At 34.8% G+C, this 14519-nt stretch overlaps 1 long non-coding RNA gene across 1 annotated transcript; it reads left to right on the top strand.

The window, feature by feature from the left end:
* The first annotated feature begins 811 nt into the window (after positions 1-811).
* On the top strand, positions 812-10812 carry LOC122141599. The gene is made up of 3 exons (XR_006157971.1): positions 812-870; positions 10500-10599; positions 10687-10812. It is a non-coding gene; the product is annotated as an uncharacterized LOC122141599 (long non-coding RNA).
* Positions 10813-14519: the final 3707 nt, after the last annotated feature.

Below are 14519 nucleotides of genomic sequence, written 5' to 3' on the forward strand. Positions count from 1 at the left end.
ACGCTCAAGTTTGATGTGCTGCCTTACCATAATATATTAATCTCTTCTCCAATTATTTACATGAGTTGTTATAACTTTCAGAACAAGCCCTCAAAAACAGTCAGCCAAAAACCAAACAAGATATATTATGAAGAAAAATCAAAACATAATAGACAGCTAACTAAACATGATATAATTTATTTACAAAACATAATCACACACACACACCCCATGATGCTCATTCAATGTTTTAAAATGTTCAATAACTGCAGCCTAATATAAAAAAAAAGAAAGAGAAAAAAAAACAATCAACAAGCATACATACATATCACACTTTGTTTTAATGTCTTTTTACAACCCGTATAATTAAAACCTGGAAAATGATCAACGACTTCCAGCCAATCATAAACAGCCTCAGCGCTGACCTCATTAAATATTAATGCCCTGTATAATCGGATGAAGTTTCTCGCGCTGTTTAACCCCATGTTAAACACCAAATGCGTTAATTGTCGTTATAATAAACATCATCATTTTACTATATGTCAGAAGAGAACCAGAGCGAAGTGCTACTAACCTCATAAATACGCAAAATAAGAACGCTAAACCCGTGTTTACAATCGTAGCCTACAGTATTAAATCCTGAAATCTGGAGAATTAATTACTAAGCTAGGGTAAAGTATAATGAACAGTGTGAGAAATTAACTAGATAACCAATGATTACAATAATCCAGAGTTCCAAAAAACAAACAAACAAACACCTCATATACTATTCAAGTGTGCACAAAAGCAACAGATGTACAAGGATACACTGACACATTTAGACGTTTATATTGTTTCAGGCAAAGATCTTATTCATCTGGATAAAGGCATATCTCAGTCTCATCTGATTTGGTAAGTTACCTAATTGTTGAATGAAATATGTATAGGCTATGAGAAAGCAAAAGACTGGCAATACACTAAATGCTTTGGTATTGTTTGTATATGGTTTGCTTTGTTGACCCTGCTTTTTCTTTTGAACTGATGGGTGTTGCTTGTGCTTTTATATTAACATCTGCTAGGACATTTTGTGTCAACATTCATGTCATATTCTGTATCTGTTTGAGTATCACAGTATCAGTGATTTATACTGTATGTCCTTGACACACTCTGCAAATTAGGGTTGTCAAAACAAACAAACAAACACACAAAATTGCACTTCTCTCAATCAAAAGACTGATTACAAAAGCAAAGCCAAGGACTTTTTGAATATTCAAGGGAGCATTTGTTCCAAATTAATCATTTTAACTTGAAAAGCTCATTTTTATTAACCCTTCCTAACCCTATTTAAGTTCTCATCTGTGAAAAAATCACTTCAAATCATTCATGTCTATTAAAAAAAAAAAAAAAAAATAGAGAGAGAGAGAGAGAGAGATCCTTGATCTTGAGTTACCTGTGAAAGCATTTTTTTTCTCTCTCCATTTTCCCATTGGAATATACACAGTATGATCAATTTTGATAGTTGTTTGTCTCCTGTTTTGTATCCTGACTGAAAAATAAATTTAAAATGCAGTGTATATGGGCAAGTTATCGGTTTGCTTAACATACAAACAAAAAAGGAGGACAGAGGCAACGGTAATGTGTCAAAGAGCATATGACGAAATTCAGCTTAGCTGGTCTTTGAGGTAAATGGAACATTTTAATGAGATGATTCAAGCATCTCAAAGCTGTATGATCACTCATGTCAAACAGTGCACAAAAAGACTGCAGAAAAACTATATTGACATGAACACCTGGAATGTATTTTCTGTGAGCTAAACAGTCCGCTGTGCAAAGGAAACTTGAGCCTGTTTGTGAGAGTAACACTTCTGGTGCCGGAACGACTTTTGAATTTATATTAAAATATTGGAATAGGTTTAGGTTGCCATGCACCTGAAGATATATGACATCATATCATATAAAAGTTATTTGTAAGTCGCATTGGATGAAAGCATCTGTAAAGAGTAAATGTTATTTTCAGCACCATAGAGCATTACATAACAATTCTCTGCCTGTTTAAGAGGAATTTCTTCAGTTCACTCCAAAGAATGTAAATACAGAAAAGATGGGATGGTTTTATTTACTAGAGGCCTTCAGGTTGAAACCGAGTTCATTATTTAAAGTCTGATGTTTTGAGATTTTTTTATTTTATAGCATACAGTCTTTGCTAAATGTGTTTTTTATTATATTCATGTAATATATATTGAGTATTGCTGTGGAGTGCATTTTAAAAAAAAAAATAATAATATTAAAGTTAAACTTATTCAACAGAATTTAATGTTGATTACTACCAAAATTAATTTTGATTTGTTGTCCCATTCTTTTAAAAAAAGGAAAAATGTGGTTTAAGGTGCCATTGTTTGACAAAATTAATTGAAATGGCAGACGAAATTCAGTATTTTTAATTAGAATCTTTGCAATCAAGAATTTCATGTGAGGGCAAAAGATTTTCCACACAGATTATGAATTAGATTTAGCTGTTCATACACCACTTCTGTAGACCTTCAGTGGAACTTTTTTGTTAGCACAATTTGCCGTAGTTTCACTAATGTGATGAATCTTTACAGTGCATCTTTATAAATGTGTGTAAAGTTGTATCAAATTTGACAACTTTGCCATGATAACCTAAACCTTGATATCATAAAACAACTGTAAACATGACAAGAACAATTTTACAGCTCAAATAATGCAGTTTTAACAGAAGTTTGAATCAAATTTGAACATAAGAAGTGATGAAAGTGCTTTTATCAAATTATAAGCTTGACAATTCTCCTTTTCTTACAAAATTGTCCTCCAACAAATGGCCCGTTACTTTATCCCTTTAAGTTGATCTGTTCTGTCCTAGGTACAGTTGATAAATGTAGCCATCATAATTTTTGTGCGGTTCTGTTCTAGTGGCTCAGAAATGGCACACTTCACCATTAATCAGTCTTTTTCTAGCAGTTGTGTAAACAGTTGTTTCAGTTAGGCCTGCAGACAGAGGCAAACCTTTTCATATTATCATACTTGATCCGCCAGGTGGAGTTATGCTGCCAAATCATAACTTTGGTGGAGTTATTCTGGCATATCTTTCTCTTTCTCTCAGGGGAACAGTAGACGTGTGTATGTGTTAGTTTGTTTGTGAGTGTGTGTGTGTGTCTGTGGAACTCCACACAAATTACACACACTCATACCATAACACACACGGTCGTGCCGAGCGTCGCGAGACCCTCAGACCCGTCTCACACACACATGCCTCACATTACAACTTTTGAGTGTCTGTATGGGATACGGTGGTGGTGGTGGTGGTCGTACAGGGGTCGGAATAATCCACTTCTTGGAAAGCCTGCTTAACATCAGTGTGAGTTTTAGTGGTTGTGGCCACATGTTAAATCTACAAAATGGCTGATCTTGAGTGGTGGTCCATTTGTGAAGCTCCTACCATCCTGAAGAGGGCACTGTTAGTTCAAAATCATTAGGAGTGCATTTGAGAGCCATTATTTCCATTATTTTTCTATTTTGAGGGCAGTGCAAATATGATCTGTTTATGTTTAATTTAATCTTAACAAGTTTTTTTTTTTTGGAGCTATTGATTGTTTACTATTTATTTTGTGCTTGTAAAGTGAGACAGCCCTGATTCTGTTGGGACCCCTTAAATTCTTCAGGTTGCTATATATGTTGCTAAATGCTTCAATAAGCCAGTTCTGAATTCTAAATGATTAATTGTAAATAATTAAGCAGATTATGAGAGAAGGAAGAGAAAGGAAAACAGATGCAGGGGTCTGGGTCGCATGGGCATTAAGACAAATCACCATGACGACAAGCCTTTAAGTGCGTGGATCCAAACGACGCTTGCCAAGTTCCGCTCCGAAACATCTAAGCCATGAGTGTGCCTTCCTTTTGGACAACAGCATGCATCATGAGGGATCTGGGGATGGAGGCGGACGGAAACCGCAAGGACATTCTTGCAATTATTCATATCTCTTGTGTCATTAAATAGATTTCGAGTTGGTGTTCGTTTCAAAGGCCAGATCGCATGCCTTCCATGTGGCGTGTTGTTGTTCAGTAAGTTATGTATGGCCATATGTACAGCGTGTTAGGGGTGCTGGTGGAGCGGACCTCAACGGACGTCTATAACTGGATCACGTTCAGCGTTAACCCACTTGTTCTCGCACAGTCCAAAACCGCTCATTAATATCTTATGACTAGTAATCCCATATGGCTGAACGTGGACCACGCTGTCCTGCTTCCACGGCCTCGCTGATCGAATTATAAGAGAGTTCTGTGACTCGAATTTGCTTGGCACCAATCATGTGACATATTCACGCCTCACGACCATATTTTCCACCCCAGAGGAAATACAACGGGCCTGCAATAAATCTTGCAATTACACAATAGAAAATGCAGAATATGTAAACACAAGAGTTTTAATTGGAAACACATTTACTGCTTTGCAGCCGAGGGAAGGCAGCTTTCAGTAACGTCTATACAAGACTGTAAATGAGTAATTGCCTCAGCCTCTCTCAGCCTGTCTCCATTTTTTAAATTCTTGACAGCCCGCTAAGGAGAGAGAAGCTGGATTTTTGCACGAGCAGGGTCTACTCTGACCCCTCTCGCAAGCGCAACCCTCAGGGACGCAGAAGGAAGTCTTATTATTTTTCTGTGAGGCTACAGAGAGACGGGGAGAAGGACAGGTGAAGAAAAATCGAATGAGAATGAGACGGGGGTCCCAGGTTGAAAGGGGACCTGGAGAGGCTTGCTTCATACAGGCTGAGAGGGGCTTTTTGGCCTGTTGCCCTGTATATATGCGAATGCAGGCGATTTACTTCAGCAAATGTGTTTCTGATAAGTCAGCACAGAGATTACATCCACTGAGCTGCTCTGCTCTCTTGTTTCAGACCCCAGCACTCCTCCCACCCGCATCTCGCCAGCAGTCCTGGGTGTATCTCATGAAAAACATGTCTGCGTTGCATTTCAGTGCAAAATTCAAAACTAAATACAATGAGAAATGATCCATTTTTATAAGATTATAAAGCCTATTATTTAATTAAGTTCTTGAAAATTAGGCCAGCACATCCTGTATAGTTCATGGTCATTGGTTTTTGGGCATTTCTTTAAATCATCCTTATTAGATTTTTTTTTTAATTAAATTAAAAGTTTATATCAGAATTGAATATCTAAAAGAAAAAAATATATATCTATTTGAAAATATTTCATTAAGATTTGAATTTATGTTAAAATTATTAATTTAAATATTTTATATACTTATAAATATATAAATATATATATAATTAAATTAAATTATATAATAACATTTATACACAATATATTTCTCTATATATTATATTGGGTTCAGTGCAGTGATTTAGAAATAAATCAATGCTTTTATTCAGCAAAGATACATTAAATTGATTACAATTGACACTTAAACATGTAAAATATTGCCAAAAAAGCATTTCAAATACGCCCTGAAATGCATTATGGTTTCCACAAAAATATTAAGTAACAGATCTGTTTACAACATTGATAAAAGAAATGTTTCTTTACCAGCAAAAAAAATAAAAAAAAAAAAAGAAGGTTTATGTGACACTGAAGACTGAAGTAATGGCTGCTGAAAATTCAGCTTTGCCATCACAGAAAAACATTTAAAAAAATATAAAAATAAAAAATGGTTATTTTAAATTGATAATATTTCACAATATTTGATCAAATAAACAGCCTCGCAGAGCATAATTCTTCATAATACTTCCAAAAGCATTTAAAAATCATACTGACCCCTGACAGTTGTTTTATTCATTCATTTTAAGAAATTGTGCCTAATTCTCATAAAAATAATGCTTTAATAATCTTAACGGCCTTGAGAATACGCTTAATTTTCTTCCTCCTTCTCCATTTGGGCTAAAATATGACACAGACATGTTTTTGACAGGTTTTTGTAAGATTCGCCTTCTTACTGTTTTTTCCCGCATTCACTGCCTCTGGTGACAGAAAAATGAAAATATGGGGTCAATGTTTTGTTTAGAAGGCTAGATGATTCTGCCGTTGCTATGGACACAGTGCTGCTGAATGATTTGCCCATTGTATTTGCCTTCCTTAAAAGTGATGGGGATTTTAAGAGCTCTATTGATGTGCTAGATCTACAGATCTAGAGAATTGTCATATTATGAATAGAACTGTGCACATAACTTGATTACAAAGGTGGGATGGGTGGGGGTCATATTTAGAGAACCCTCTTTAAGGTTTTACTGTGTCCAAGCATACATTTTAGGCTTGACATAATTTCAGTTTCTTTTTCATGCCATCACAAACCATTGAGAAGCACAGTTGCCTTTTGTTCCTTCAGCTGTGTGCTCAAAATATAGACCTGTAAACCAGTTCAGCTTAAACTTAGCCGCAATAGGAATTACTTTGGCATTTGATGGTTTCTCAGTCAAGCGTCACACTCATTCCTATGGTGCTTTCAGCCAATCACATTGACACAAGAAATGTCATTGGTCGTCAACCTTGTCACTCAAACTCAAGGAATGAACTATGCAATTCTTGCATAGTTTGCCAGCTTCAAGTTATGGAAAACACAACGAGAACCCGTTAGGACACAGATCAACCTTTTCATACAGTTCCAAGCATTCTTCAGTCCTGCATCCAAGCCCAGTTGTCAATGGGCTGTTTGTGCGCTGATGTCAGATTTCGTTCCTCGAGTGTGAAGGACAGTCTCATTTGTTCTTGTTTATTAGATATCAAATGTAGGAGCACAAATGGCCCAGTAGGTTGCCATTTATATCACACTGGTGTGCTACCATGCGAGAACGCGCTCTCTCTGAGACTGGATTTGCTTGATTGGGCTTTCTCAGCTAGCAATGCTCGTCTGCTCTTTGTGTCCATGTGCCCATGTTTCCTCTGTCTGTGTGTCTTTGATTCCAGTGGCAGCTATGGATCCGATCATAAAACCCTTTCCTGTTTTCCCACTCGTACCCCTGCTGCTGCTGCTGTGGTCTGGTCAAATGAAAACGGGTGCAAACACACTACCTCATACCCTGCCAACCCTGGTCCGGTGGGGGCATAAGCCAGCAAACCCCTCTAAATGAAGTCACTGAGTGAGGCCTCATGGAGATTAATGACTAGAATGGTTGAGATGACATTTATGAGAAACAACACAGGCCATCCGTATTTGAAGAGGAAAATGAAAGTGCTCAACGTTGCGTTGGAATTCACTTCACTTTTATTTTCTTCCATTTGGTCTGATCAATACCATTGATGTGGAACTTGAGGACCAACCAGCTGTTAACACAACTTAATTGAGTAATTTATCTTTCAGATCCAGACACTTAACTGCTATCTCGTGTATTGTTGGAAAGAAGCAATTGTTTTTGTCTTTTTCACTTAAAGGGATAGTTTATTCAAAAATGTAAATTCAGCATTTACTCACCCTCATGTACTCATGTTCCAAACCTGTATGACTTTTTTTATTTTGATGAATACAAAAAGATTATTTTGAAGAACACTGGACCCCATTGACCTTTATTGAACGGACAAAGAAACACTGAGACATTTCTCAATATCCTATAGAGTAAATGATGACAGAGTTTGAATTTTTTGGGTGAACTATCCTTTTAATAAAGACAATGTTCAATTGTAAGACTCATTTTCTGGAAGAAGGATGTTGGCACACAGTGTTAAGGGCCAGCTGTTTCTAAAGAGCACCCAGTATTAGAAGTTATCAGGAGATAAAGCCAAATTAGAATGGATTAGTCACAGATTTAAGCATGTGAACCGCTTTCTCCCAGACCGCAGACCTCCGTGCTTAATGTTCATGATCAATGTCTCTAGACAGAGCTGAGAGATGCTGTTCATCGTCATTAATGATGCAGCTGTTTATGCGACCACGTGTTCGTGTCTAAATGGAGACCCGAAATTATAAGTTGTGGTTGCACAATTTTATTGCATACCTTTTGGTGAAGTTTTACCAAACTGTTTCTTTTAGTGTTAGCTTTATTGCTTTATTCCAAAACCACTATAGCAAAAACAGTAACTGTTCTAAACAGGTTTCCTAAAACTTCCCCCATTTGTCATTGGTCGATCAAACTGATAGTGCTGCCATTGGTTGAGCCAATGTTGCTATGTTGGACTGGTCAGGATGCTCAAACAAACAGAGCACTGTTTTGAATATCAATGTGATCAATCTACAATTAGTTTATAGGGTTTTTTCTATGTATTTTTTATTTTTTTTTGAGGTAGAGTTGGCCATATGCACTATGCAGTGATGATTGGGTAAAAAGTTTTTCTAGTAACTATAGTGAAGTTTTTGTTTTTGGCACTATCAAGAGATCCATTTTTACATGCTATAATTTAATTAGAGACTATGACTGATTCTTCATGGAGTTTAGACAGAAGACTGAACCTCTGTCAGCCATCCGTGGTATCAAATGTTAGATATTTTTAATGGTTCAAAGATGAGATTCGGTTTTGGCTCAGCAGTTTTTAAAGATCTATTTTTTATGAGCAAAGGGCTTCAATTCACTAGACTCCAATCCTAATGTCCTCACAAATGGACAATTCATGTATTATTATGTTTAGTAGAGCCATCTTTCAAACATTATTTTTTGGTTTTCACATGAACCAATTATTTTTTGGTTTTCACATGAACTGAATCAAGTCTGTGCCATAAGATCTAGTGTAAAAAATCCCTTAGAGGCATAATAATTTTATTGATGTACCATTTAGAATCATTGCAATTATGAATTCTTTCTTTCCTTTTCCCCATGATCTATCTGTATTTTTAATAAATCCTTGATTTTTGAAGTCATGGACAAATGATTAGTGGAAAGACAGTGGTAAGAAATCTTTTAAGAGGCTAAGGAACATCTCGTCATCTCCACTTCCTCTCTTAGTGTGTATTACATACAGTTGTATGGCATGAATATTATGAAAAATCTTCAACGAAAAGGATTTATGGATCACAGATTGACATTATGTCTGGAAGCCAAAAGTGATGCTGAAACTGAAAGCTGATACTGATTTGAGAAATGCCAGGTTTTCTGCTGAGGTGCGGCAATTTTTACCACTACGGAGCGGATCGGGTCTCCGGATTAATTTGCACTCACTGGGGACAGGTGATCATTTAATTTAATGCCATCCTGACATTGCCGGGGAGGAAATGTGATGTGCACTTTCAAAGCACGAGCTGTGACAGGAACACAGACAAGAGGTTCTTAATGTGCCCATGGGGAGACAGGGATAAAAGTTATCAATCAGAGATGAACAGAGAGCAAAAACTGTTTAATCATTAACACACACAGACGCACACAAACACACACACACACACTTTCAAAGATGCAACTGTATACGTTATCTGTGTACCTTCTGTGCTCTGCTCTTTTTCTTAATCGTAGTAGTGCACAGACAAGATATGTGCTCCATAGACTGATATTTAATCATTGTGCTGCAATGGAAATCCATTATCTGAGCTGTTTTTGACAGATTTGATGTGAGTGTTGCCGTTTTAGTATTTGGCATATCAAATAATGTTTATACTACATTTGTTCATTTAGCAGACTCTTGGCAAATTACTAACTGTAATAAAAAATATAAATAAATAAAAAATATAAAACACACCAGACACAACCAAAAATTATAAGCTAATCAAGGCATCATGAAGAAAGATCAAGTTACATTTCAATGACCATAGAGGACTAAGAGTGCAACTGTAAAATAAATAAACAACTGACAAATAAATAAACATTTATACATTTACATGTTAATAATTGAATAATACATTATCCATTTGTCAAAAATTTATTTTTTTAAATTCAATTATTAATTTACTTTTAATATTTAACTATATGCTATAAAACATTAACTAGGCTAAATAAATAAATACAAAAAAAAAATAATACTAAAAAATTCAATAATATTTAATAATATAATTTTTTTATTTAATAATAAATTCATTTACTTGGGATATTTAACTATGTACTATAAAACATGAAGTAATCTAAACAGTTGTATAATTTAATTCTATAATTTTTTAATAAACTAATAATAAAATAATACATTTTCTAATTATAAACATCTTTTTAGTAGTAAGTTTTAATTATCTAATATTTATCATTAGTCATTATAATATCTATATTTTGCATTTAGTTTTATTTATATTAGTTTTAGTTATTTTTCAAATCAATTTCAAATTGAAATCAATTTGATTTCTAATTTTTAAGTGGCAAATAAGGAAAACTGGAAATGTATATAATGTAGGCACGCTGAGATTTGCTTTGTACGTCTCTCTCCTGTACAATAACCTCAGTGCTTGTCTTCAGATTTAGACAGCACTGTTAGAGCAAGATGGTGCACTCAACACATGTCCCTTGGGAACCTGACTGAATGTAATGACCTTGTGATGGATTTCAAGAATTTTGAGGTGTGTGTGTGTGTGTGTGTGTGTGTGTGTGTGTGTGTGTGTGCACCCCTGATCCTGTGTGTGTGTGTGTGTGTGTTTGTGTGTGTGTGTGCTGTTTGGTCTTTGTTCACAGAGTGTGCTGAATCGACACAGTCTTGTCAGACATAGTGAGCCATCGATCCAGTAGTGACACCCCTGATCCTTGGTACACACTCATATCCTCAGAGGTTGAGGTATGTGCTGAGAGTTGCAGAGGACTCAAAATTGCTGAGACAGAGAGAGTACGCACTCATGTATGGATAAAACATTTCTTGTTGCAGGGAGAGAAGAGTGTCTCTGTAGACCTGAAACAGCCTGCCAACGCCCCACACAAAACCCTGCAGAGCTACTAGAGCGTCCACAGTGACAATAAAGCTCACTTCAGACTGAGGTCATCAAAAAAATTGTTTCACAGCACAATCTTATTATTTTATTTTATTTTTTATCTTTATCTCACCCACCCTCCTACATAGAAAGAAAAAGCAAAAAAGGCTAAAAAAAATTATTTAGAAAAATAATTAAAATATTATTATTATTACAAATAAAAAATATACATAAAAATACTATAATATTATTAAAAAAATTTAAAAATACAATAAATATTATTAAATGAATAATATTCTTATTATTGGTAGTAGTTTATTAAATAGATTTTATTATTTTATTATTGGTAGTATTTGAATAAATAATTATATTAAACTAAGTAAAAAAACTAAAAATGCAAAAAGAAAAGAAAATAATAAATATTGCCAAAAAACACATGCCTTGCTAGGAGGAGCAGGGAGACATATGACAGTGTGTTCTAAAATCATCTCAAAATATTAATTGTGTTTGATATCCTCTGACTTTGGATGAAATCATAGTCTGATGCTAAAAAATTGGAGTCTGTGGCCATCATACACTGTAATTTTCAATGTAATCTGTCAACTCAAATCTGCAGACTTGCTCTGATTTTCAGGCAGTAAATCGTGTAGTGTATTCCGGCCATAACATGCATGCCAGTAAGTGTGTGTATTTTCAGCATTAATTCACCTGCTTAGCCGTCACCTCTGTATTACAATCCGTTCTCACCTCCCTGACTCTTACAGCTCTCATTCCATCTCAACATAAATTTAACACAATTACCCACCTCTTCACACACACATACACACACACCAGTGCCACATCAGCTTCTCTCCACATGATATGGAGTCATTTTCTCCTACTAGGCAGTAATTACCCCAGATAAGGGTCAATTAGAGCTGGTATTTGGTAATGACCGCCACTGGACATGTTTAATTACAGATTGCTCTAATGCAGTGCTTGATTCCTGTAATAAAGGGACCTCACTTTGAGGTAGTGCAGAGGGAAAAGATAGATGGAGAAAGTGAAATAACAGGACAGACTCACACAACTGCTAGGTGAAGCACCGGGAAGGTATGTTAAGAACCACAACAAAAGGGGGACAGGTTCACAGACATTAAAGTGTTATTTTATTATTTTTTTAACATTTATTTTATTTAATTTTTAAGCAAATTAATAATTTACATTAAAATAAAACTAAAACTTAAAACTTCATGTTTTACAGTATATATATATATATATATATATATATATATATATATATAAATATATATATATATATATATATATATATAATATGCGCCAAATAAATAAAAAAAATACCTTAATATTTGAATAAATATATTTAAAATATAATATTTACATTTCAGTTGGATTAATAATTTATCCATTTTAATTTGGTACATAAAGAAAAGAAATTACCAATTTATTCATTCAAAAAGAAAACCATAAATCACATAATAATAATAATAATAATAATAATAATAATAATAATAATAATAATAATAATAATTTAAAAATAATAGAACATTTTTAAATATTGAAATTTATATAAAATGATTATTATAATTGATGGATTTTTTTAAATAGATTTTTAAGAATATTTTTTTATTAATTAAAAACAAAAAGTAAAATAGAAGTATTTTCACTAGTAATCTCAAACCTTCATTCCTCACTGAAAATACACATTTTTTCAAGTAAGTGGGAAAACAGAAAGTAAGAGCATGTGAAAAAGACAGATGAACTTCTCTGTACAGGTGTATGTGTCAGTGCTCAGGTTGGTGCTCGGTCACGACCTCGAGTGCCGTCATGGTGATGTGCACATCAGCGAGACAAAGGCCAAGGGTCGAGTCACATGAACAGGGAAAAAATCCGAGCAAGCTTGAAAGGAGACCCCCATTTATGGCCCGTCTCCACGCTTCACCCGGAAATAGTTGAGAAAATCTCAGCCCACATAAACTGAGCCTCTGCTAGAGTAATCAGACAGCTAATCTTAAATCTCACTCTATTAATAAATCATTACTCTCACATCGGCACCCGGCTATATAAAATCATTAGGGCTGTGACACTGTATAAGGTCTCTGTATGACACCTCAGCAGGGGACGGTCTATGATTTCACTCTTAGGGGGTCTCAGTTCAACCTGAGCGTGAGATGATGTGAGTCTGAGAAAATATTTCTTGCCTTAAGTGTGTGAGGTCACAAGTTCGAATTTAGCTTTATAGACTTTTTTTTTTTTTTTTAATAATTAATTCACCAATCATTAAAATCTGCTGATATAGATAAACTGATATGTTTTCATGTTATTGCTGATAACTGATAAATGACCAATATTAGAATACAGTTTTTCTTAAATTACATTTTTATTTAAATAGAAAAAAAAATAAAACACTAAAAACTAAAATCAGTTATTTTAACTGCTACACGTAAACTTAGGCACCACAACATTATAGGATTGGTGTTTTAAAAAAAATTTTTTTCCATTTCATTTCAATTTCATTTTACCAAAAAAAAATTCTCTTCTCTTATTGGATTTAATTTAAATCAATACAAAACAAAACTAAAACAACACTGTACCAAAAATGTTAAGCTCTGGGATTGGCTCAAAATCTATTTAAACTTTGAAATAAACCTTTTGGAATTCTTGAAATAATATGATTATTTCCTTTTGGAGGTTTTGTAATTGATTTTTAGGATTCAATAATTTATGAATAAAATAATTTATTTTATAATATTTTTATGTAAAAAAAAAAAAAAAATTATTGATACTGATAAAACTATGATTTTTAAGGACCTTTTGGAATTCTTGAAATAATATTATTAATTCCTTTTGGAAGGCTTGATTTTTAGGATTCAATAATTTATAAATAGAATAATTGTATAATATTTAAAAAAGTATATATATTGATAAAGTTATGATTTTCAAGAGTGCTGAGATGAGAGGAGGATACTAAAGGTCCCTAAATGGCACCGCATCTGTCAGGATTGGCTGTGTTCTTATAAAGCTCTGTTTGTGCAGTTATTATGTGTGTGTAGACAGCGGGTCCTCTCTCTGCTCTTGTAAAGGGTATAATGTAACCAGACATCTGATTAAGACGTTAGTAGAGAGTGAGGTCAGCGTGTGGACTGACAGTAGCCCCTCTGACCCTGTGAACTCTGACCTCAAGTCCCGGGCTCCATATTTAGATCCGTTTTCTGGTAATTCCCTGGGAAACTGGTCTGGAGGTATGCGTGTCCTTCATTTTAAACACCATCAAACGCTTGCATGGCTTCATCCTGTGCTCCATCTTTTCTTTAACTCTCCTTGTGCCTTCTCCCTCTCATTAGCATTCATTAATACCTGTCAAATTTCAGACAGTCATGTTTTTCTTGTGACAGGCTGTAATTCGGCCTGTCGTTCTGCACCTAGATCCAACCCCACCCCCAAGATGCTCTCTTTCTCCACTTCTCTTAAACCTGCTTTCATTGAGACAGGCTGATAAAACACTTACTGAGATGTAGATCAGTCATTTTAAGTGCTATTAAGGTAGTGATGTTATTCTTTGTGACGTGATGCCTGATTTTGCCAGAGAATGGAGTCGTTACAATAAACCCCAAGCGCCGTGCCCTCTTGCGGTCATGTCAGGGCTCAGTTTTATTCAAAGCCATGATTCAACACTGTGAACGCAATGCCAAAAACTTGACTCCTGCCCCAACGGCCTCATTTAACTTTTATTGTGTTCGAATGGCAGGCGACAAATGACGGTCATATGAGTGAAGGACAAGCTAAGTAC

The sequence above is a fragment of the Cyprinus carpio genome, chromosome A4 (genome assembly GCF_018340385.1).
Source record: "Cyprinus carpio isolate SPL01 chromosome A4, ASM1834038v1, whole genome shotgun sequence".
In the NCBI taxonomy this organism is placed as follows: domain Eukaryota; kingdom Metazoa; phylum Chordata; class Actinopteri; order Cypriniformes; family Cyprinidae; genus Cyprinus; species Cyprinus carpio.